Genomic DNA, 27,165 nt, shown 5'->3' on the forward strand with positions numbered 1-27,165 from the left:
TGCCCCTATCAGGAATCGAACCTGCAACCTTTAGGTATAAGGAATGGTGCTCCAATCAACTGAGCAACCCAGCCAGGGCTTCCTGACTGTTCAAATCTACATTTTTCTCACACCCAGGTAGAGGGACTGTAAGAAATAGAAATGAATCCATTCTGCATAATTGTACTTTGTTTTCAAAGAACTTTTTATGAGGTTTAGTAGGATGACTTTTATGAGCCATCTGTCTAGATAAGAAGGGTTCTATGCTTTTGTAATACTGAGTTTTTGTCTGTCATACACAGAATTATTATTTTTCCTGCCTGTGATGCTCTGCAGTTATCACTAATGCCATGTGCATTTTTGCTGAGGTGTTTGGTATGAAATAGAAATCCCCATGCTACTCTAAATGTAGTAGAAAAGTGCATTACTCTAATAAATAATATTTCACTTTTTTTGTTAACAAATAGGTATCTTTGATTCCCTCTTTTTTCCTAAAATTAGATTTTAATAGATAAACAGCCCCAGATTAATGTCTGGAATAAAGTAAAGACTCAAAAAGCATCTCCTCACACATACTATACAGACAATTGGTTAGTTTTTAAGGTTACTTGTGTATCACAAACATATCCAAACTGTGGCCCAAAGAAAGCAGTGCACTCAAAAGGCTAAACTTAATTATTGCATTTATTGGACCACTTACCACTATTCTATTGATAATCTAAGATATTATTTTCAAAAGTACATATGAGGCATTATTTTAATACATTATTTCCATTGAAACATGATATTTCAATGTCCCATAGTAAAAATACAGATATTCAATAGTTGGTTATGGAAACAATGTACTAATTACTCAGTATTCACAAGTGTGTTTTTACAAAGTATCACTACCATGGAGATGATCTATAAACTACAGATATTTTCTCTAATATTAATACTATGGGGTAGGCAGAAAGCATACATCCAAGTACTGTTTACAGAATTTAAAAAATAAAAAAAAATAATTGTATTTTAATGTTTCCTATTCTTACCAAAAATATGCACTATTGAAACAAACTCTTAGAGAATCCTTTATACTCCTTAATGTAAAGAGAGAAAAATGGCCTGTCTGCTACCTCTTCTGTCTGCACTTCTGATCTTGAGTACACAGCCAGGACATTATCAGGGTTATCTTCTTCCATATCCTCATCCAGTGGGGTCTACAAATTGTTTCTTTAGAGGTCCAGGCAATAAATGTTTCAGGCTTTGCTGGTCATATTGTCTCTGTTGTAACTATGCAACCCTCACACTGTAGCATATGGTGAGCATGACTGTATTACAATAAAACTTTATTTAAAAAAACAGGCAGGACCTTGGCCAGTTTGGCTCAGCAGTTAGAGCGTCGGCCTGAGGACCAGAGAGGCCTGGGTTCAGTTCCCGCTAGGGGCATGTACCTCGGTTGCAGTTTGTCCCCAGCCCTGGTTGGGGTCGTGTGGGTGGCAGCCAGTCAATGTGTCTCTCTCACGTCGATGTCTCTCTCTCTCTCTCTCTCTCTCTCTCTCTCTCTCCCCCCCTCCCTCCATCCCTCCCTCCCTCCCTTCCTCCTGCTCTATCTGAAGATAAGTACAAAAATGTCCTCAAGTGAGGATAAAAAAAATAGGCAGGAGCCCGGCCTGTGTGGCTCAGTGGTTGAGCATCGACCCATGCACCAAGACGTCGCCAGTTCAATTCCCACTCAGGGCACATGACCAGTTTGTGGGCCCAATCCCCAGTGGGGGGCATGCAGGAGGCAGCCAGTCGATGTTCTCTATCATCGATGTTTCTATCTTTCTCCTTCTCCCTTCTTCTCTCTCTGAAATTAATAAAGGGGGAAAAAAAAAAAAAAAAGACAGGAGGCCATAGCCTGCTGACCCCTGCAATATGGTCGTAGAGATAGTAAGGTAGAGCAGTAGGAGATACAGGGGCTCTTAAATATCTGATTTCTAACCAGCTTGACCACTGCTGCTTTGAGAATAAATAAAGATTCTTTACCTGACAAAACAATGCAATAAACTTTCTTTCACAACCAGTTAGATAGGTGCCCAGTTTTAATTTATTTGCAGACTTTTTCTTCCATTTTTTGAGGCATTTGGGAATATGATATTCTGCCACTACATTAATGAAACATTTTACAGTGCTAGGCTTCTTTCCATATTATTTTGATTTTGCCAGTATTACAATTTCTATACCTCCTATGTGAATTTGGGAAGTTTCATTGTGCTAGATTTCTGGGTTACTTTGATTTTGCTTACTACCAAACCTTTAAAATATCAACACTCCAAGATGCTAGATTTAGTTTGTGTGTGGTTTTTAACTGTATCACTTACTTGGATTATCAGAGTATATTTTGGCTCTGTGTTGTATTTGAGACCCATCCTTTCGAATCATGATAGTATGAAGAAAATAGAGAGTTCTTGAGCTCGATTAACCCCTTTTGTTAAACATCTGTCATGTGTGTAACAGAGGTACAAGCTGGCTGTGAGCCAGGCTGAGGGGAAGGGGGTTTTGGGTGCCAGGGTGCCAGGCTGCAGAGAGGCATTGCAGATATACAGTTATGAATGCCTGAGATACTAAAGGTTTTGAACTATTGGCGGTGAAAATGGCAAACAGTTGATTGAGAGATTTTAAAATAAAGGTCTGGAAAATTAGTGTCTACTTCTAAAAGGTATTTGTTAGGTGGTCTCAGTGATCAGAGTGGGGGTGGGAGAGCTTCAGAGAAGATCGTTTAATAGAGATTTCAACATCAGCTATACATATAAAACTATAGCAATTCCCATCATTATTGAAAATATTTCTTATTTAGTGAATGTAATTCAGTCAATCTGAAAAGATGCTGCAGTGGTGTGGTCTGACCTGTATGTTTTACATATGTGTTCCCAATAAATTTACCAATGTATCTTGTTTCTCATCATCACATGGTATTTTAATGAAATATCCATTTCTGTGTGTATAGTTTAAATGCATGTGCATGATAGCAGCAGCCTACCGCACATGAAGGAAACATCCCATATCCCAGGAGAGCTAGTACTAACATGGTGTTGGAAAGTTTGGAAATTTTATGTCTGGAAATCTGGATTAGGGATTTTTCCATTGGGCTTGCTTCACTGGAAAGATTCTTCCTCTGAGATAGTCTGTGGCACTTTTTCAGCCGGGCTCGCTCATTTTTGTAATGATTTACTCATCTATTTTCACATATGAAACTGTTAAATGTCTTTTGGAAAAAAATGTGGAAGTATTATTTATATTGTTGTTTCATTTGGAAGTATTATTTATATTGTTGTTTCATTTTTCCTAAGAGGAAGTGGGAGAAATTTAGTCATTAATATAAAACAATTCTCCTGTGTCGCTTTTAGAGTCCCAGCAGGTTGTTCAGAATCATCTAAGTGAGGAACTTTGGAATGTCCATTCAAAACAAACTTCTCGCACCATTTGTGTAGAGAAGTATATCTCAAAATCAAGTTCTAGGACTCATGGGGAGCTTTCATGGTTGAGTCAAGGATTCCAGATGAATTTTTTGAAAGGAGAACAATAATAAAAAGGGATACCAAAATTGCTACCCTGATATTCAGCAAAGGATTTTGAAGAAAATATTTTCTGGCAGTTTTGTATTTACTTGCAGTGTATAGTGCAAGAGAATTTTAATCCATGAAACCTCCAAATCTGTTAAAAGTAAAAGGAAGTAGATTTTATTAACATGTGCAATGCCCAATTTCTTTACCACTCTATAATTATATAAAACAATTAGTAATGGGAATATGAGCTGAGAAATTCTGTTGATGTTTGAAATGCCTGGGGTGCCAACATAATTAAACAGCATATGTACACACATTGGCCCTGTTCCAACACCAGTGATTGTGTCTAACAGTAATCCCATGTGCCTACAAAAGCTGTTAGAGTAAACATCTGGAATCATTTACTACCAGAACTAAAATATTACATAATCAGTTAATAGAGCTTCTTACCCACAGATGTACTACAGAGAGCATTTTCTGTGTATGATCTTACTTTAAAGTAGACATATGAAGAACTAAATATATCAGATACTTCAGCCATCCTTGAAATTTGACTTTTCTTTAAGGTAAAATATTAAGGACAGTTTAAGTGTTGCTAAAAAGTTCAGTTTCATCCCAAATAGTCTGTAATGAGGCAGAATGGGATCAGTTGGAGATCAAATTTTTACCAACACTGTGGCTCAGGTCTCTGGCCATTACAGAACATGTTGAACCACCTTTGGTCAAAAGAATCTGCTATCTACTCATGTAAATATTGAAACTCTAAGTAAAACTTGTGATCTTTCTAATTGCAACAGAAAAACCATAAATTGTTTATAGCATTTTTGGTTTTTACAATATAAAATGACAAGAATAGTGAACTTTTCCATATCCTTTTATTTTTTCCACCATATTCCTTCTTCACACTTAGTAACTCACACTTTCATCCCAATGCACATTAAACTTTTCCAGAATATAAATTTTTTCTATATATAATGTTTTAAATATAATATAAATGTTTTAAATATAATGTTAGTTAAAAAAATAACATTAATATAATTATCCCAATTTTTATCTTGGAGGGAAAATGAGTAACATGAAGAAGGACTGTTGGTGTTTTATAAAAGTGATTATTGCCCATTTTCATAGAAAGAAAGAAACTTAAAGGACCATGTGGTTTTTTTAAAGCATATTTCTTTGTGAAGGTGAAATTTCTCTTTGCATTTAGTATACAAACCTGTTTGGTCCCTGTGGGGTTTGCTACCCCCAGGTAAAGATTAAACGCAAGGACTGGAGTCAGACTCATTCAAACACCAGCTCTATCTTGTACTAGCTATATTGTATCAAGTTAATTAACCTTTCAAAGCCTCTACATTCTCACTTGTGAAATGGCCATGATAATATTTATTCAGTGGGTTACTTGAAGTTAGCATATGTGCCTAACCTAGAGGAAGCTCTCAGCATCTGCTAGTGCCTCCTTCTCATCACCACCTCAAGAAGAGACCAGCAGGATGCCTGGGACCGGCCTGGTGAAGTGAGTAGGAAGGAGGAAGTTCTAAGCAAAGAAGACAGTGCATAGGGGGCAAGGAGATATGCCTACCTCACCCCGGGGAGTGCGGTTGAGGAAGGGGCTGAAGTGAGGTGGGCAGTGATAGGAACATAGACTTTATCCTAAAGTCAGTGAGGAACATTCGTAGATATGAGCAAGAGGCCCAGGTATATATTAAGAGAGAGGGAATAATTGAACTGAGTTGCTAGGTTGTCAGGATACTTGCTATTTAGACTGAGTTTGAGCCCTTATGGTTAGAGGAATGAGGTTATGGATGGCTTTATATTTTTATCTTTTCAATCCTTTTTGATGTTTTCCCCCATATAATGAACACTTTCTTAAAATGTTAAGTGTGTGAGTAAATTTATAATTTTTTATTATCAAGATTCCATTTTATTATATCTTTTGTCACATCTTCATCCCATTTTTAAACATTTTATTACCAAGTTGTATTTCATTAATACTTTCATTATGTTTTTATTTTTATTTTTTTAATTAATTAATTTATTTTTGTCACAGATGTTTCTCCTTTTTCCCCACTGATTCCCCCCTCCCCCTCCCTCCTCGCCCTGTCTCCAGCTTTGTTGTCCATGTCCATTGTTCATGCATACATGCATATAAGTTCTGTGATTTATCTCTCCCCCACCACTCCCTCTTCTGGGGATTGTTAGTCTGTACCCCACTTCCACATCTCTGGGACTACCCATTCCTCAGACTGTTATGTTCATTATATTCCACAAATAAGTGAGATCATATGATACTTGCCTTTCTCTGTTTGGCTTGTTTCGCTTAGGATAATACTTTCCAGGTCCCTCCATGTCGTCTCAAAGAATAAGAGATCTTTCTTTCTTACAGCTGCATAGTACTCCATTGTGTATATGTACCACCGCTTTTTTATCTATTTGTCAACTGAGGGACATTTGGGCTGTTTCCAGATCTTAGCTATTGTAAATAGTGCTGCTACGAACATGGGGGTACATATATTCTTTCTGATTGGTGTTTCAGGCTTCTTAGGGTATATTCCTAGAAGTGGAATCACTGGGTCAAATGGCAGTTCAATTTTTAATTTTTTGAGGTAACACCATAGTGTTTTCCATAGTGACTGCACCAGTCTGCATTCCCACCAGCAGTGTACTAGAGTCCCCTTTTTTCCACACCCTCACCAACACTTGTTTGATGATTTGTTGATGGTGGCGATTCTGACAGGTGTGAGGTGTTGTTTTAATTTGCATCTCTCTGATGATTAATGATTTTGAGCATTTCTTCATATGTCTCTTAGCCATTTGTATGTCCTGTTCGGAGAGGTGTCTCTTTAGTTCCTCTGCCCATTTTTTAATTGGGTTCTTTGTCTTCTTTTTGTTAAGTTGTATGAGTACTCTATATATTTTGGAAATTAACCCCTTATCTGATGTATCATTGGTAATGATGCTCTCCCATAGAATGGTTGCCTTTCCATTTTGGTGGTGGTTTATTTTGCTGTGCAGAAACTTTTGAGTTTGATGTTTATAATGTGTTTATTTTCCCATGTGTTTATTTTCTCCTTTGTTTCTGTTGCCTTAGGTGATGTTTCAGTGAAAATTCTGCTGCGTATGATGTCTGAAATTTTGTTGCCAACATTTTCCTCTAGGATTTTTATGGATTCATGAGTCACATTTAAGTCTTTTATTCATTTTGAGTTTATTCTTGTGTATGGTGTAAGTTGATGGTCTAGTTTCATTTTTTTACATGTAGCTGTCCAATTTTCCGAACACCAATTATTAAAGAGGCTGTCTTTACTCCATTGTGTATGCTCTTGCCTCCTTTGTCAAATATTAATTGAGCATAATGTCTTGGGCCCATTTCTGGGTTCTCTGTTCTGTTCCACTGGTCTATATGCCTGTTCTTGTGCCAGTACCAGGCTGTTTTGATTACAGTAGCTTTGTAGTATAACCTGATATTTGGTATTGTGATTTCACCTACTTTGTTCTTTTTCAAGATTGCTGTGGCTAGTTGGGGTCTTTTTTGGTTCCATCTTTACCTGAGAACATTTTTCCATTTTTTGTTCAGATAGAGTGGAAAGGAGAGAGAGGAAGAGAGAAAGAGAAACATTGACGCGAAAGGGACACATCAAGTGGCTGCCACCCACACAACCCAACCAGGGCCGGAGACAAACTGCAACCAAGGAACGCGCCCTTAGCGGGAACCGAACCCTGGTCTCTCTGGACCGCAAGTGGACACTCTAACCGCTGAGCCAAACTGTCCAGGGCTTTCCTTCTTATTTTATTAGACTTTTATAATCAACAATCAAATTAGCATTCAAATAACAAGGGTAGCACAGTAAATTTAGTCGATTGTTTTCAAAAGCAAACATATTTCTTAGCATGGAAGGCCCTTGTGTGGTTGGTGGCCGGCATGCCTGCTGCAGCGGGCCCTCTTCACTGTGGGGTGTGCATGTGCACACGTTCACATGCATGCCTGCTGCCGCGGGCCCTCTTCACTGTGGGGTGTGCATGTGCACACGTTCACACGCATGCCTGCTGCAGCGGGCCCTCTTCACTGTGGGGTGTGCACGTGCACACGTTCACACGCATGCCTGCTGCCGCGGGCCCTCTTCACTGTGGGGTGTGCACGTGCACACGTTCACACGCATGCCTGCTGCAGCGGGCCCTCTTCACTGTGGGGTGTGCACGTGCACACGTTCACACACATGCCTGCTGCCGCGGGCCCTCTTCACTGTGGGGTGTGCACGTTCACACGCATGCCTGCTGCTGCGGGCCCTCTTCACTGTGGGGTGTGCACGTTCACACGTTCACACGCATGCCTGCTGCCGCGGGCCCTCTTCACTGTGGGGTGTGCATGTGCACACATTCACACACATGCCTGCTGCCGCGGGCCCTCTTCACTGTGGGGTGTGCACGTGCACACGTTCACACACATGCCTGCGAGATGCAAGGGAGAGCTTCAGAGTGGCTGCTGCCGAAACAGAGCTGCCCTGAGATTTTGTTGCCCACAGTCTCCTCTAGGATTTTTATAGATTCATGAGTTACATTTAAGTCTTTTATCCATTTTGAGTTTATTTTGGTGTAGGGTGTAAGTTGATGGTCTAGTTTCATTTTTCGGCAAGTGGCTGTCCAATTTTCCCAGCACCATTTATTAAAGAGGCTGTCCTTACTCCACTGTATGCTCTTGCCACCTTTGTCAAATATTAATTGAGCAAATTGCCTTGGGTCCATTTCTGGGTTCTCTATTCTGTTCCACTGGTCTATATACCTGTTCTTGTGCCAATACCAGGCTGTTTTGATTATGGTGGCTTTGTAGTATAACCTGAAATCTGGTATTGTGATCCCTCCAACTTCGTTCTTCCTTTTCAAGATTGCTGTGGCTATTCGAGGCCTTTTGTGGTTCCATATGAACTTCAGACATACGCAGCAGAATTTTTACTGACACATCACCTAAGGCAATAGAAACAAAGGAGAAAATGAACACATGGGACTACATCAAACTCAAAAGCTTCTGCACAGCAAAAGATACAATCATCAAAACGGAAAGGCTACCCACTGTATGGGAGAGCATAATTGCCAATGATACATCAGATAAGGGGTTAATTTCCAATACATATAGAGTGCTCATACAACTCCACAAAAGGAAGACAAACAATCCAATTAAAAATGGGCAGAGGAACTAAATAGACACCTCTCCAAACAGGACATACAAATGGCCAAGAGACATATGAAGAAATGTTCATCATCACTAATCATCAGAGAGATGCAAATCAAAACAACAATGAGGTATCACCTCACACCTGTCAGAATGGCCGCCATCAACAAATCATCAAACAACAAGTGTGGCGAGGGTGTGGAGAAAAGGGGACTCTAATACACTGCTGGTGGGAATGCAGACTAGTGCAGCCACTATGGAAAACAATATGGTGTTACCTCAAAAAATTAAAAATTAATCTCCCATTTGACCCAGTGATCCCACTTCTAGGAATATACCCTACGAAGCATAAAACACCAATCAGAAAGAATATATGTACCCCCATCTTTGTAGCAGCACTATTTACAATCGCTAAGATCTGGAAACAGCCCAAGTGCCCATCAGTAGACGAATGGATCAAAAAGCTGTGGTACATATACACAATGGAATACTACGCAGCGGTAAGAAAGAAAGATCTCTTATCCTTTGAGACTACATGGAGGGACCTGGAAAGTATCATCCTAAGTGAAACAAGCCAGGCAGAGAAAGACAAATTTCATATGATCTCACTGATTTGTGGAATATAATGAACATAACGGTTGGAGGAATGGAGTAGCCCCAGAGACGCGGAAGCAGGGTACAGACTGACAATCCCCTAAGGAGTGGGGAGGTGGGGGAGGGATGAACCACAGAACTTATACGCATGTATGCATGAACAGTGGACATGGACAACAATCTGGGGAAGGGGCGGGGAGGGAAAAAGGTGGGGGGAATCAGTGGGGGAAAAAAGGAGAATCATCTGTAACAAAAATTAATCAATAAAAGTTGTCTTGAAAAAAAAAAAAAAAGAAACAGAGCTGCCCTGAAGGTCTCCACAACAGGCTCTGTTTCCCAGTAATCAGAGACCAAAGCGAAAACAATGCCCCAGGCAGATTGAATGTGAAACAACTTTAAAAGTTTCTTGTTTGTTTTTTAAATAAAGAGAGAAAAGCTGATAGGTATTAAACCCCGCCCAGCTCTGTTCTTGGACTGAGCTCCAGTGCCTGTGACGTGTCATACCCTTAAGATCTCACCTTGGGTTCGGGGTGTTGTCTGCACCCTGTCCTGTGCCTTCCCTGTCAGCTATTGTACCACGCTGTTATGGTCCCCGAACAGGTTAGACTCGGCATGTGTGCTTTGGGTGAACTAACGTCACTGTAATAAAGTAGTTTGTTTTCTAAATAATGCTTTCCTGTTGTATATCTTCATTCTTAGAGCAAAACTTTGTTTCAAGATCAAGGTCTTAAAGGAGAGCATCCAGTGTTAGAACCCCAGCTTCTGAGGCATGCTGGAAAGCCCAAACTACAGAACTAGATATTTGGCTTTTAAACGTATCTTCAACATATACCTTCATCATTGTTACCCAAGACACATCAGAAAAATAATTACTTATATAACCTACTCATTAATTCTCAATATTAATTTGGGAAAATAATTCAAAATGCTTTGTTCTTTAAAAAGTTCTTGTTTTTTAAAAAACACCATTTAAAATGGAACATATTCAACTTGCTTCATTTCCAACCAGATATAATTAGTGCTCAGTGAAGCCTTAACTACCAGTGCACAAAACTAGGATGTTGCTTTGTCTCTTGTTGGTTTTATTTAATTTGACTTCATTGTCTTCACAATAAATGTATTGGCCTGATAAATTACTCCTTTGTTTTTAAAAACAAATCCTTCCTATATCTCAGGTCTGTGTCAGTCTTTTCTACTTAGAGATTTATGCAACATTCACAGATGTTTATTCTTTCTACATAATTGTAGGACTTTTTCTCCTTATTTTCCTAGAAAATGTTTACATTATTAAAGTTTTTTATTGTCTTTTTAAAAATACCTATTTTAACGGCATTAACGGCATTAGAATCACAGCACTGGAAGGGACATCGTGGGTGTTCCTTGTGATTGGGCAGGACCGTGACCCAAGGCGCTGTGTTTCTGTGAGGCTTCTCTCGTGAAGTTTAGTGCACTGCTCCAGTGAGTTCTTTCACAGGAACCCCAGAAGCATTAGTTTGCTAAATAGGTAGGACAGTCTCATTCTTGGTTTTGCTTAGGCAGGATTAAAGTGGCCTCTTTGTTTTTCTGCTGCTAATAGTTTCCTTGTAATAAATCTGGGGCCTGGGGGAGGATATAAGGGTCTGAGTGGGTGGAGCCCTAGGGTAGACTCCTGTGAGGCTGGGTGTTTGAGGACTGAAGACTAGAGCCCTGAGTTCTTGACCTAATTTTATACCTAACTCTTGAACAGATCTGTTAACTTCCTCTGTTTGGTGTTTTGTTTTGTTTTTTATTTTAACTTTATTTTTATAGTCATGGTGAGAGGGGATTGTTACAAATAATAGTGATAACTGCTTTGCCTAATTTTATAAGTTGTCTAACACTTGTCAACACTATTTGAATGTTTCAGGATAAAAAATAGAAAGTGCTATTTCAGAGTTGTAATGATTCTCACATTACAACCTGTTTCCCACTGTGTGAAACTTCATGGTGTGAACAGAACTAGTAAGCAACTTTCACATCAGTGTTCTTTCATTACCTTTGAAGGATCACTCTGTGACCTGGAAGGCAGTGTCGATTGCTTTCACTTGTTATTTAGTCCTTGAGTCATTTATAAAATAAAAGGTATAACTGGTGGCTCAATTTAGAGAAATCAATTGATTTGCTAGATTTAATAACTATGGAAAGAAAAATATTTAAGTGTGGGGTTTTTGTTTGTTTACTTGTTTTTATTTAATCATGTGTTGCGGAATGTCTGACCCTTGTGGTATAATGATGAACAAAGAGCATGTGAATTACATCATATATTTAAAATTAAATCATATCTTTATTTTCTTGACTTTGATCATTCTCTCCACAAGTTTGAGTATTAGATTTATTTAAACAGTGGCTTTTTTTGTTTTGTTTTTGAAGGTATTCTCATTGTTTTTGCTTTTTTAGTTGTTGAATTATAACTTTCATATGTTAGTATTCTTGTTTTTTAAAAAAGAAATTAGGACATTGTTTATCTCCTTAATAAGATTTTTTTTTTTTTTGGTTCAGTAGCTACAAATAGTACAAATAATTGGTTGCTTGGATTTGAATTTAAAAACAAAACAAAACAGCAACTTCATTCTCTTAGTCATTCTGCCAGTAGGTAAATTTTGAGCAGCAGAAACACTTCCAAAAAGAGCCAAGTTTAGGCTTTTAGTTGCACTTCCGTTGACTTGCAGATGGATAGCCTCTTGATTGTGAAAATGTTGATCGCATGTTACAATACTGAAACCTCTTTAAATGTCCCTCTCCCTCCCTCCACCTCCAACACCTCCTCAGCAGTAAATTCCTTGGGCCTTGAATCTTTGATTTCCATTTTATAAGTAAGGTAACTGCTGACTCTTTATTGGACTGTGACTTTTTATTGTTTTCGGAGCACTAAATATACTGATGCAGAACCAGCACGAATATTTTATTTCAGTTTGTTAGGCCATGATTAGCATTATTTTATTCTGTGTGATTTTTATAGTCTAAAATTTAATAATTTATTTAATCTACCTTTTCTCCTTCATATGTTGTCATCCATTGCATTGAAACGCATGAGTTTTTGAGGATTTCTTAAATTAGTTTTCATATGTACAGCTTTTAGAGTCTTTCATTGTTAGATTTGTTCCTGAGAGGATCTATACTATTTTGCTTCTTTAATAACTTAGATAGATAAGTATTATTGTGGATTTGTGGTAATTTCGGCAAGCAGAAATGCATAGATCTCCTGGCTTTGACACTGGATCATTGTATAACTTTAACAGTTAGCTACTGCGTAATTCATTAACTTAATGAACATGCATTCTATTCACAAGAAAGGAAGAAACCCTGACTTCTAAATTAAACTATAGTTTAGGAGGCAGAGAGTGTCTGTGTGTACAGGTGTGTGTGCATATATACACCCCCCCCCACACACACACACACATACACACACACACACACACACATACCTTAAAATACTAAATTGCAAGTCTAGGTCAGTTTTAAAAGGAAGCACAGTTTTAAACATGTACAATAATGCTGAAGAGTGTAATGAGAGTGCAGGTGAGGGAGTTTTATAGCTTTGTGCCACCTATCTAGTACTGGAACGCGTTGGATCTGACTTCTCAGCTCTAGATACAATTTTCTAATTTTTCTGGATAGCTCTACAGAAATATATATTACTCTTACGAATTCAGAATATCCAAAACTTAATTAGTAACTTTTCATTTATGTTTGAATTATACTAAGAAAATGGATTGCTAGTTATTGTAAATGGTTTTAGAGTCTAGTTTTTAAAATGAAATGAGGTATATGTTTATTTAACTTAACTCTTTTCTGAAATAATATAGTTATAAATTTTTTAAAAAGTTTGGCTTATCTTTTTCCCACCTAAAGGAACTAAACATAGCAATGTAAGAACTTGGCTGAGAAAACAAATTGCATTTTGAAGGAACAGCTGGGCAAAAAGCATATGTTGTGTTTTTTCCTGTGTATTCCCAAGCTTTGAAATGGAGAGAATATTAACCACAGGTCTATGTGTGTGTTTTTGGGGAGGGGGAGATTCTATTTGTCTTCTAATCTTAGACAAGTTATTTAAGGTAGGTAATTTATAAACCAGAATCTGAAAATAGCTTGAGAAGTCTGTGCTGTTTACTTTATCAATTCTTTTGTTTTGATTTCATTAGATTCCTTACATTCTTTTTACTAAAGCCCTCTGAGTTTATAGGGTGGAGAATGTCTTCTTTCTTGAATGGTGACATTTAGCCTATTTTGATTAATTTGTTTTTAGAGAGGTAAAAGCTTTGCTTAAGTGATAAAGTGATGAAAAAGAGCTGTCAGGAGAATTTTATACTCTGAGTTTTTTTTCCAATTCTTGAATATTAGACTTTATTTTTGCAGTCATATTCCTATCAACTTTTTCATGAGCACAATTTACTTACACATTTTCTTTTTTTCCCCCCCTTTATTGATTTTTAGAGAGAGAGGAAAGGAGAGGGAGAGAGAGATAAAAACATCAATGAGAGAGAAACATCCATCGGCCATCTCCTGCATGCCCCCCACTGGGGATTGGGCCCATAACCTAGGCATGTGCCCTGACCGGGAATTGAACCAATGGACTTCTTGGTGCATGGGTCGATGCTCAACCACTGAGCCACACTGGCCAGGCTATTTTCTTTCACTGTTTAAAAAATTAACATCCATAAAAATTATTTCAATTATACATTTACAAGCACATGGGAATCACGAATTGTGAATTAGAACAGTAGCATTCCTTCTTTAGGTATTGCCTTGGGATAGGTATATTGAAGAATTTTACCATGTGGTATACTGTTTACAATAGCATAGCATCTCTAATGGCAAGACTTAACATTTATTCCAGGAGTTTAAATCAATACTGCAGGGCTTTACTGGACTTCAAATACTTGAATGCCAATTTTGTCACCTCAGGGTGCACACTGACACTTTTTAAAAAAATCCTCACCTGAGGACATTTTTGCATTCATCTTCAGGGAGAGTGGGAGGGAGAAAGGGAGGAAGAGAGAGAGAGAGAGAAGCATTGATGTGAGAGAGACACATCGAGTGGTTGCCACCCACACAACCCCAACCAGGGCCGGGGACAAAGTGCAACCGAGGTACATGCCCTTAGCGGGAACTGAACCTGGGCCTCTCTGGTCTGTGGGCCAACACTCTGACCGCTGAGCCAAACCAGCCAGGGCCACACTGACACTTTTGCATTAGTCTATGTTTCCCCCCCAGTTAAATGTAAACTGATGGTGTCTGTCCTGTGCAGTTAGCACCTGTGTTACTCAGCAAACACATACGGCGTGACCTATGTCAGCTACTGTGCTGAGGGCTTCATGCGGTAGTGTGGGAATCAGAGGAGGTAGGCAGCTGCTACGATAAAACAAAAGCACAATGCTTTGGATGCACAGGGGAGAGTGGCCGCCTCCAGGTCAGAAGAGGGGCCAAAAGATTGGGGAAAAGTGCCTGGACGGAGGCTGAAGTGAGTTTGAAGGAGGTGCAAGAATCCGAAGCATCTTCCAAGGAGGGAGAACAGCACATGCAGCACAGAGACGCTGGAGAGAACCACACATAAAGGCCTGGAAGGCTTCGATGTGAACGTAGAGGGCAACTTCGAGCTGCAAGGTGGTCAGGAGGTCATACCTACCTCCGTGGCTTGTGAGGAGTTTGGGTTTTATCCTGGAGGCAGTAGAGAGCCATTGGAGGATTCCGAGCAGGAGTGTGCAGTCAAGTCTGTGTTTAAGAAAGATTTTCCCCAGCAATAACAGATAAGATGGGTACGCACAGGGAAGGGCAGGCTGGGGCAGCAGGGGAATGGATCTGTTGGCAGGCAGACGCTGATGTGGCTTCTGCACTCTGAGCCGCAAGTGTTCGAAGCCCCGATCTGGGAACAGTGCAGACGCCCATCACCAGTAGATGGAGGAGTGATTCGTGGCGTAGTTAGACAGGGAAAGCTCTGCTGCAGTGAGAAGGAGTGAGCCACTGCCCTGCACAGCAGCAGTAATGACGCTCAGCACACATACTCTCACACCAAAGAGACTAGACACCACTTCGCGTGCTGTCGTCCGTTTACACAGAATTCAGAAACAGGCGCAGCTGGTCTGTGATGACAGAAGTCAGAATGATGTTGCCTTTCAGGGAAAGGGTTGGGACTAGGAGAGGGGTTCTTTTTAATCTTGGATTTGCGTTCATCACACTTAAATTTTCATAGGTTTGTTTTTGTTTGTTTGTTTGTTTTTTGTAGTATGTTATGCTTCAATGAAAACATTTCTTTAAAGATCTAATTTTCTTATACCCTAGACACTATTCCATATCATCCCCAACTCCCTTCTATCTAAATAGTAACTTATTACCTGGCTGCTACTTTCCTTCTCGCTGACGGAGGGAGCAGGAGGCAGGTTTTAGTGACCTCTGGAGTCATTCTTGGCCATGTTTTTTGACCCATTTCATTCCATGGGTTGATACTTCTGCAGGTAACTGTTGCCAGGATTGTCGGTGCTTGAGCTTTGCTCTCTACTTTGAAAATGTAGGACTTGGTAAAATGTAAATACATGGTGGAAATCAGAATACTAATGAAATGCAAATAAATTTAAACATAAAAAAAAAAAAAAGGAACCTCCCCCCCCCAAGCAAGCAGTTTGATTTGGAAAGTGTATTGGAAATTTGGAATAGTTAATTAATTGCTTCAGTAGCTGTACCCTGCAGTTGAGCCTTTTCTATTTAGTCGTGTGCTCCAAGTTAGGTGTATAGCTTTCTTCCTTAGATCCGACTGCTGACTGGCAGGTCTCAGCCATCCTCACCTGGTGCTCCAGTTCCGTAAAGGGCAGAGACGAGGCCTGAGTCCAGTCCCATAAACAGGATATTGTTGAGTAGAGTCTCATTTTAGTCAGCATCGATGATGATATCTACAATAAATAGGTCTTTCGCCCTGAAATTCCACAATGTACCTCTCAGAAATAGTATCTATCTTCTTCAGTAATACTGAATGCCCACTAAACCCAACACTTCCCAAATATTTGAAGCCCGCGACTTCCCCAACTAAATGCAGAGCTCACACAGTATCTAAAGAGAGTGGCCAGTAATGATAGCGAGGAGTAAAGCGTGGCAGTTTGGAACAATAGTAGTACTTATCTTATTACACGTTTCTATTAAAATTTTATTACAGTGGGAAATACCTGTTACTTTAAAATATCACCAGAAGATACACCTATTTTTACATCTCATCTAAGGATTTTCTTATTTAATTAGGTTTTCTTCAGGAAATAAGTAGAATAAGCAAAATTGTTCTTGAGTCTTAAAGATTAAGGGGAAACTACCTTTTTAAGTTGTTTGGATACTTTGTAAATTTTTTATAAGAGAGTCTATATAGAAAGTCACAGAAGTAGAAGTGGGCCATAGAAGAAATGGGCACAGGAAACAAGTTGCAACAAAAGAAGGGCCCTTGGAGCTGGGGGGAGGGACTCCTTGAGAGACTAAGAGGGAGGAGAGGTTTGGGTGTGCTGGTGGGTCAGGAGAGCATGCCCTTGGAAAGAAGGGGGTGTGCTCCATAGAGAGCTTTCTGTGAAATGAGATTCTTAGAGATTAGGCAGCTTTAGTTTTGCCAAATATAATTTCTGGCTTTAAAGTATTTAGTACTTTATCCACTAAATAAGGATAGTAATGAAATTTTTTTAAAAAAATTTAAACCGTTCTGCTTTATTTACTGTGTTAATTAAATCTTAAAATTAAAGTTAGTAGAAGTTTTATAGTCTGGTAACCCCTTTGACCCAAGGAGCTAAAATTTTCCTTTAGTTGTATATTTATTTTATTACAGTTTCCTCCCCAAATGATTTTATATTGGCTTTGAAATGTTTACATATTAATTTAGCTTAGAAACACATACCTGCAATGGAACATGTTTTGATCCATAGTTTGGCTATTTGAAGTTACTATTGAACTATAACTAAAAAACATGTTTTGTTGAAAAGTTTACACACATAATCATAACTATAGAAATCATGTGTCAGAATTGATGAGTTCAATATTTATGATATTATGAGTGAGAAGTCTATGATGATCTTGGCTTCATAGACGAAAAATAAATTTCTTTTTATTTATTAAGTAAAGTTGTGTGTTTCATGGCAGACTGCCCTAAATATTGAAATCAGGAAATCCTTTCATTATGCCTGAATGGTGTCTGTAAGGTATTGAACATGATTTGCTTTCACACAAATGGATTAAAAAATCACTAATGAAGTAGCCCACTATATTCAGGTTTGGAGAAGACAGCTTACTGTAGAAGAAAGGACATAGACACTGACGGTCTGATAACACTTGGACTCAGATCCCAGCTCTGTTCCGCAGGAACGTCAGGGGCCATGAGGGCTGTAGTAAGTCTGATGTGATTATTGTTCATCTGCTGTTTGCTTCATCCCAGTTCTGTGGCAACAGGTAGGCCAGACATACTGCTTCGCTTGGTAGTATTGGAGTTTATAGACCCCATGGTCACGTCTGCTTGATGCTTTCTCTCCTGAGCCGGGATTGGTGCTTCCAGATGTCCTTGCAAACTTGACCATTAACTTTATCTTGTAAAGATAAGTAGCTTTTCAGTGGTTATGACCATTGTCAGATTTGGATCTGCCTCTTGCTGGCTGAGTAACTTTGGACAAGTTACTGATTTGTCTCTACCTCAGTTTCCTCATTTGTCTCATAATAATTTATGTCACATTGAGCTACAGATGGGTATAGAAAGGATTATGTAATAATACTGTAGATACGTATATAATAGTTAACTTTGCATCTATCGCATAATAAGAGTTCAATCAATAAGTGTTAGTTATTCACTATTCCTTCTGACTAGATTCAGTAAAAACAAGGACATGTTTTCCTTTGAAGTTTTGGTTTACAATGAAGGTATCAAAGTATATCTGCTTAAGGAGAAATATCACAAATCTGTTTGTACTTAAATCTGTCTTTTGACTAGCACCAAGTTGTCAGTGATTTTTTTCAGTAGAAGCACATTATCACACGACCTGCTCGCTGCCGGTTTCCTCGTGACTGTGAAAAGGACCGTGAAATAGCACACGCAGTAGAAAGCTCAACTCAGCCGATGCCACAGTTTGGGATTTTTCATGTTAGTGCTTCCAGAGTGTGGTCTCTTATGCCAGTCCTGGGAGCTTTCCCCGAAGTTAAACACCACAGAATTTGGAACTACACACCTGCCTTCAACTATTCTGAAGGGCCCAAAATGTAGGCTGGGATTCTAACAGAAGATAAAACTGCAAAGCAGATGATTTTTTTTTTTTTTTTTTTTTTTATCCTCACTCAAGGACATTTTTTCGTTTTTGTTCAGATAGAGTGGGAGGGAGAGAGAGGAAGAGAGAGAGAGAGAGAAACATAGATGTGAAAGGGACACATCGAGTGGTTGCCACCCGCACGACCCAACCAGGACCGGGGACAAACTGAAACCGAGGTACGTGCCCTTAGCAGGAACCGAACCCGGGTCTCTCAGGACCGCAGGCCAACGCTCTAACCGCTAAGCCAAACCGGCCAGGGCGCAGGTGGCTTTTTATTTTACTCTAGCAAGACATCGAACCCAGCCGTCATTTTTATATTTCTCTAACCGCTGAGCCAAACCGGCCAGGGCGCAGGTGGCTTTTTATTTTACTCTAGCAAGACATCGAACCCAGCCATCATTTTTATATTTCTTAAGAGATTTTTGTGCCACTAAAATTAAGTTGCAAGGTCCCCACTGTTCCACGTCCCATAAACATTTTAAAAAATTAGGAAGAACAGACTGCATGTAGGTTTTTTATGTTAATGTTCTTGTATCAGTGCTAACCCCTGTTTTATGGTCTGTTTTAACTACAGTTCTTTACAGGAGCAACTCCCTCAGTAACATCTCTACTGGGCAATTAATTTATTTCAATATATGTAAAGGTTAGTCATTTAATTTCAGATTTCAGAATAATCAAGTTAATATTATTACAGCATTCCAAAGATTGACCCTGCTAGCATCTATCCATGTGACCTTAATCCAGTGATATAATCTGTCCAGGCCATAGCCTTCTGTGTTCAAGGAAACAGTTGTACTAGTTGACGGCCAATGTTTGCTAGCTCCGAAAGGCAAGCCGTCTTACCCATTTTGTCTCAGTAAACTCTTTAAAATGAGTGCCCTTCACGTGCCTGAAGGAAGTCCCATCAAATGCCCATTCCTCTCTGACATCTGTAGATGTGAGGAATCTGTGGCTTCCTCAGAGCAAAACGTGAGTTTTGGTGGTGTTGGTAGGCTTTTGTCTTGGGAAGAAGAATATGGCAAGTTTGGAAGGGTAGCAAGGAAGGAAAAGGGGAGATGCCTGTGCCAAGATTAGTCGCATTTGTATGGGGGAACGGTGGCATGCCAGTTAAAGTTTCCCGGGCTACCACTAGAGATTACGGCCATCAGAATTGGCTTGCGTGAGGGCGATGAGGGCCACTGGAGGCCTTGACCTAGACTGAATTGTATGTTCCTGGGTGTTGGTCTCAATCCCTTTCCATCATGTTTGTGGCATCCCTTATACCTACCGTCCATGGCTCTCCGATTTCTCCATCCTTCTTCCCCAGTCACCCTTTCCAGGGTATGATGCTGCAGGCTTAAAATCTGAAGCAAATCACTTGCTTTTGTAGTGCTCTGTCAGCTAGATGTCAAACAAGAAGTCAATCTAATAAACATATTCTTGTGTTTCCGTGAGTATTAGAATTATTTTATAAACGGTAACCATGGGGGCGGGCAGAATAGGGAAGAAATGACTTTTTGATGGTATCAGTTAGTATATTAGACTGATAAAAGGAATTATTTTAAAGTTGAGCTTACTTTTGAGACTAGCTTTAGTTCTTGGAAACACATCTCTCTGTTTTCTAATATAGCTAATTGTAAATATTTTGCTTTTAAAATTATAATTATTACATATTAATTCTCTGTTTTTGCTCAGCACTATAATTGACAGGTCAAAGTTATCCAAATTGTTAGTTCAGAAATAAGTACCATCCTGGAAAAATACTATATTTCTAAAAGGTTTTGATACAGTTTTATGATCTGTTGGTTAACACTTCTGAGTATGGGAAAAGTCTCCATCCCTAAATCTAGATATGGGTTTAACATTATATATGATATAGAAAGTGCACTGTAATTGTCAACAATCTATCTGGAGATGGGCTTTGAATACAAACCTCAATTGAAGGTAATGGCTCTTGTAGACTAAATTTGGTGCTAAACAAAATACCAAACTTAATAGTTAAATTTGTTTGAGAAGTTTTTTTAAGGTAGTGCTTAATTAGAAGGTTCAGTTTTTACTTTATTAAAATTTTTTTTTTCCTTTTATTGATTTTAGAGAGAGGAAAGGAGAGGGAGAGAGAGATAGAAAACACTGATGAGAGAGAACATTGATTGGCTGCCTCCTGCGTGCCCCCCACTGGGGATCGGGCCCACAGCCTGGTCATGTGCCCTGACCTGGAATGAAACTGGCGACCTCTTGGTACATGGGTCGATGCTCAACCACTGAGCCACACCAGCCGAGCGAAGGATCAGTATTTTAATACCAATAACTTTAACTTGATTTGTACCATGTTTATACTAGATGCAATTGAAAATTTTTAGTATGGATGCTATTCCCGATTATTTCTAATCTCCATGTAAAAACTTTGAGAGTGTTGGTTGCTCTTAGGTACATAACACAATAAAAGGTCTTTACTTTCAGATGTTCTTATTAAAATAATAATAATATTTCTAAAAATTTGCTTTTCTATTGATTTTTCCTTCAGTAAAAAAAAAATTTTTAATTTTTAAAAGTTAAAATTTTTATTTCCATACATAGAACTTTTAATGAATTCAATACTTTTTGCTAGGCCCTGTCTGTACTAGGTACATTTTTAAAAAATGCCACTTGAAAAGTTATGCATCTTGAATAAATCACAGAAAGTAGCAGACTCAGGATTTGACCCTCGGTTCATGCTATTTCTGCTAATGAACACTCCCTTGAAAAAAATAGCTTATTATAGAAAGCAGTTTTTAGTGGTGTGAACTTAAAGAAAATGCCAAAATCTCTAAGAAACTTTGCTTTGTATTTAAGGCAAGAGTTAAAAATGATCACAAATATGCAAACATTCCTCTGTAAAAATAAATATGGATGTACTTTTTCAAAACCAGGGGAATAATTTGCTAGTGCTGAAAAGTGAACCCGACTTCCAGACCCTCATTTTGCTGGCGTGTGCATCTGAGTCAGAGCTGTCGTCTTACTGATTCAGTTGGTTTGCCTCTTTCTCTCTCCTGAAATGGCAGGTACATGCATGTCGTCTGATCGTTGCTTATTGATAGAAATAAATTCCCAGCAGGTGATGAATGAGATTTCTTTGTGTAACTTAGGACATTTTAAAAACATTTATTTGAGTACAGTGAATCCTTTTGGAGAGGCCTGCCTTATGTCTTCCTTCCTTCCTCCCTCCCTCCCTCCCTCCCTCCCTCCCTCCCTCCCTCCCTTCCTCCCTCCCTCCCTCCCTTCCTCCCTTCCTTTATTTTTATCCTCATCTGAGGACATTTTTCCATTTTTTGTTCAGATAGAGTGGGAGGGAGAGAGAGAGAGAAACATCACCGTGAAAAGGACACATCGAGTGGTCGCCACCCGCACAACCCAACCAGGGCCGGGGACAAACTACAACCGAGATACGTGCCCTTAGCGGGAACCAAACCTGGGTCCCTCTGGACCACAGGCGTCGCGACGCTCTAACTGCTGAGCCAAACTGGCCAGGGCTCTTTAATTTCTTTATTCATCCCCATTTTTAATGTATGTATGTCCTTACACTGCTAGGATTTTGACCTTGGGAGAGCTATATAAGCTCTCTGAGAGTCACTTATCTCATCTTTAAAATGAGGCCTAATGACACCCAACTTGCTTGTGTATTGTGTCTCATTTATTGTGCTGTGGGGAATAAGTGAGACTCAGTCACCGAGCTTATTAGCACATAGTAAGTACTCATGCTGTTCCTTGCCATAATTGCAGAATGGTCACTTGAGCATGTAATATTTGGGAAATATTAAATCATTTTGTGTGTGTTGAATACTGTGACCCTAGGGTGATGAAGAGCAGAGGAAAACACATGGGTTTATTGGATTTCATAATTAATATGCAGAGATTGCTTAATATTCAACTTTTGAAAACGTACTGTTGAAGAAATACCCTATGATTTAGGTGAATCTCTGAAAAGAAAAATATAAAACCCATCTTTAAAAGACAAGGCTCAATCATGGCAGTAAAGACTTCATTTAAGAGAGAGAGAAAAGTTTGGGTTCTATTACATTTTCTCATTTGTTTTGTATTGTTCCTACTAAATTTTAAACAGTGTATCCATCACCACTTCTAGATGCCTCAAAATACATTAAAAGGCGGGCAGAAATCTTACTTTATATATAGGCATATTTTTCCAAAGTTGGTAACTTGGACCTGGCTGGTTTTCTCAGTGGTTAGAGCATTGGCCTGTGGACCAAAGGATCACGGGTTTGATCCTTGGCCCTGGTCAGGGTTGTGTCTCTCTGACATGTCTCCCCCCCCCCCCCCCAATTGATCCCTCCCTTCAACTTTATAAAAAAAAAAAAAATCAATGGAAAAATATCCTTTTTGAGGATTAACAACAACAAAAGTTGATAATTTATATCCGGTAGCTCAGCAGGATACTTGTACCCCCTTTTCACACCCCACACCTCCATGCTACGTCACTGTAAGTTAACACAGGTCAGCCGGTTTCTCTGCTATGGGGCATCAGAAGTTTGTCTTGCTGTGCACTATCTCCCAGAAATGGTGCTGTGAAACGTTTCCCAGCTGCTGGACTGTGGGCCCTTACTTCTCCGTGGCACACTTCGCGGGATGTCTGTTGGCAAGAGTTCGTTCTGGGCCTTGGCCGGCGTGGTTCAGTTCATTGGAGCATCGTCCATGCACCAGTCTTGGGTTTGATTCCTCCTCAGGGCACATACTCAGGTTTCAGGTTCAGTCAATGTTTCTTTTTCTCTCTCTCCCTCTCTCCCTCTCTCCCTCTTTCCCTTCCTCTCTCCCGAAAATCAATTTAAACAAACATGTCCTCAGGTAAGGATTTTTTTTTTTAATTGGGGGAGGCACTTATTTTGCTAAGATCATCTTCCTTAGCAAACACTACTAACGCTGTGTACCTTTTTATAACAGCCCACTTTCTGTGACACCAGAGCAGCACTGCATTATAGCAAAATCACGGGTTTGCTAAAAGCAGCTTCTATTGAACTGGGTGTCCAAAGTACGGAATCAGAGTGACCCACACGTGGCGTTTGAGGCTGTTTTCCAGAAAGCTGTATTCACCAGATTCTGTTTTCTTACCCCCCCCCCTTCCTCGTGTGCCCCCCCCCCCCCAGGGTGCTTCAGCCTTCCACGTTCTCCAGGTTCTTACATCTCCGGTTCCTTTCCCATCTCCACAGGCTGCAGGTGCCCACAGACATACCTTCCTCACCTCGGTCATCATCCGAACATCAGAAAATAGATACTGGTTTTAGTTGGTAACAGCTGTTCAACATAACTTCATTTAATTCCTATATCAAATTAGTTTTAGGATGAGCTAACCTATGCTCCCTTTAGTTTTTTGTTTTGTTTTGTTTTTAACCAGTTTTCTATACAAATGAGAGTTTGGGTATCTGATTATTAATGGTTCGAATAACTACTGTTCAGAATATACTGTGTTCATTGTACTGAATCTCTCTATAATGCCAAAAAAACTACTAGCACCAGCATTTGATTTCATTAAAGTAGCTGCTCTGATTGGGAAGATTCTATTGTCGTCCAGTTTATCTGTGGACTGGTTTTACGGAGAATGCTATGCATGGTATGCGATAACCTTAGATCTTGAGCAAAATTAGCAATGAAGGAAATGTTAAAATTGGCAGTAAGCTGCGTCTGTATGCTTGTGTCTAGTGTCTAGGGAATAATGGAATTTACACAGTAGCTTGATATTTGCCATGAAAGGAACTTATTACTATGTAAAAATATGAGGTCAATTCTTGTTATTCGTGAAAGTCTTTGGTTACAACAGTTTTGTCAACTGATCAGTCCATCATCTTGTTTTATATGTTTTTCTGTTGAAACACACCTTATTTAATGTATATTGTTGCTTTATTAATACTGAACTCACAGCCAACAGCACCAGACTCCTGCCTGAACAAAACTTACCCAACACACCTGTTTTTCTCCTCAAGGCACATCACAGCTCTCTTGCACCTAGGACACTAGACAGCCCCTCAGCACAGTGCGTGGGGGCCATGTGAACCAGTGAAATAACCAACGGAAATGCAAAACCACAGCCCCACATAGACTGCGACGAGGACCCTTGCTGACAGTGTGAAAGCAGAAACAAGAAGGCTGACTTGTGCAGCCTCAGCTGGGAGCTCACGTTTCCACTGCCGTGTCCGTGTCTGTGAATGGCTGTGAACAGGCCACTGGTGTTGGTTCAGGGTTACACACAAATCTTAGTGAGCAGGTGAATTTGCAAATAAAGAACCTGTGAATAATGAGGATTGACTGTAATTGCTTTATTAAAGCACTGGTCTTGGGGGAATATGTTTCCACAAATGCAGATGCTTAATTTCAGTAGGCTTTTAAGATAATAAATCGTTCTTAGATAAAGAACACATATTCAGCAGTAGCATGTTACTTAATAAACCTAGTTCTTCATTATTAAAATATTAGTGGTTTGAATATAGAAACCTCATTATGAAAACATATACTCACCTATGTTAATACCCTTACAGTAGAACCTTACTTTCTACCTGCATCACCGTTTCCGTGGAAAAAATTATTCCAAGTTCCAGCTGAGATTCCAAAGCCTTTTTGCTTCCTGAGTCTTTAATTCCAGTCCATCACATGCCCCTGCAATGTAGGTCTTCCATTCCTCCCTCTAGTCTAGTTTTGGGACAGGGAGCAGAACTTCAGGAGTTGGAGGGTCTGAAGGAAAGAGCAGAGTGACAGCCCTTAGAAGGGATTTCTAGGGGCCTCTGCTGGGGAGACAGGTTCTTCAGATGACGCATCAATAGCACCCTGTTATTGAGGGAAGTTAAGGATGATTGTCAGCACAGCCCCGATCTTGACAGAAGCCGTAACTGGAAAAAATGGACTGTGTTGTTCATTGATCTGATCCATGAAGGCATTTCCTACCCTCCTTAATGATTCAAGGTTGAACGATATTAGTGGTGAAACAGAAATGCAGATGCTGGTCTGCTCTGTGATGACCCATGGCAGGAAGTCTGACCAGTGGTTAGAGACCCTGCACGTTTATGTTAACTGGGCAGCATTGCTCACGCTCAGTGTTTTCCCGTGTTACTGCACTCTGATAGCTAACAGATGCACATGTGTTTTATGCTCATTTGCTGTCGCTTAATGATTAAAAGCTCAAGGTGAAACAGTGATAATTTATATAGGAGAATATATGGTAGTATACTAAAGCCTTTATAGAAATTAAAAACGAGCCTCATACATTTCTTTGAAATGACGGGTTTCTTTGTGAGGAGGGGGACTTTTAACGAGATCTGCTGTCTTTCTCGTTAGGTTTCCCAAGTTTAAATTTTTTTAATGACAAATAAGGGACTAGATTTTATTGCAGCTGAGTTTTTTTTGTTCAGTTTTTTATTTATTTTAATCAAATAATTTAATTTGTATATATATTATATATATATATCTCAGTATATATAGTTTGGTCATTTTTAATCTTAATTTTATTACAAGAATAATAAATATTCTAATTTTAGTAGAGGGCCTAGCAGAGAAGAAAACAGATTTTGTTCTAAGTCATAACTCTACTGTTTCCTTTCCTTAAATGTTCCCTAAGTAGACTGGGGACAGCAGCATATAACCCTCATTTGCAGTGTAGAGTGCACACCAGCCTGTTAAAGGCGCATGTGAAGGAACTTGATTAACTTTATTTACTGGGTTTCTTACAGTTCTTTGACTTGAACCCTTTCTCCCCAGAAACTTGAACAGCTCACAGGACTTCATTACTGAGGAACACAGTTATGGGAATCAGTTTGTCATAGGCAAATGGCCCTTTCTCTGGTTACATAGGTGTTTGTGAACCCACCTTAGCACTACAGAGAGAGCTACAGCAGCATGCTGGGAAATTCAGTCCTTTCCCTTGTTTTCAGGATGACAAGAACTGTTTTTGCAACTTCCCTTGAGAAAGCAGGAGTATTATTAGGTTTATTCTCCTTCAACTCACACATATTCTGACTCATCTACCCAGGTGACCAGGTGGCCTAGAACTGTCTTAGGTCCTTTAATAGAATGCACAAGGACTAAGTTACTGTTTGTAGTTACTGTTTAGGGGTTTTTAAATAAGCTTTTTAATAAGTCATTAATCTCGAAATACCAGTTCTGTTATAAACCTTTAAACAACGTTATGTTATTTCTAATTAAATCAGTGTTTATTACACCTCATAAACTTGAACATTTTTTTAAAAACAAGAAATAAATTGAGTGATCACAGGACAGGGGACAAACAAATCATAGTTGCTTAAAAATTTAATGCAGGGAGAGTGGAGATTTTCAATACCCAAAGGAAAAAGAATTGTGTGTAATTGATCTTTAGCAAGCTAATAATAACACTCTAGTGAATGGAAGAAATCAAGGCATTTGGTTTGACTGTAGGAGAATGTAAAGATTTTTGCTTGACATGCAATGCAGCTAAGTTAAAAAAATCAAACACTGGGGAAACAGCAAGTATAACAAAAAGTTAAGGTATATATTATTGGAATAACTTAGAACTTAAGAAAATTATCAAGTCCTAATTAAATAAGTGAGAAAAGGACATATATGGGGAAGTTGTCAGTCATCAAAGAAACTCATTTTCCTCAGCCAGTATTCTCTGTACGCCTGAGCCTTATGC

General features: G+C 39.3%; 1 protein-coding gene across 1 annotated transcript in view; it reads left to right on the forward strand.

The window, feature by feature from the left end:
• Nucleotides 1–27,165, forward strand: part of RASSF8 (Ras association domain family member 8) — a 72,980-nt gene that overhangs the window by 30,077 nt on the left and 15,738 nt on the right. The gene's annotated exons all lie outside the window — the stretch shown is intronic.

The sequence above is a fragment of the Molossus molossus genome, unplaced genomic scaffold (genome assembly GCF_014108415.1).
Source record: "Molossus molossus isolate mMolMol1 unplaced genomic scaffold, mMolMol1.p scaffold_m16_p_10, whole genome shotgun sequence".
NCBI classification, from domain to species: domain Eukaryota; kingdom Metazoa; phylum Chordata; class Mammalia; order Chiroptera; family Molossidae; genus Molossus; species Molossus molossus.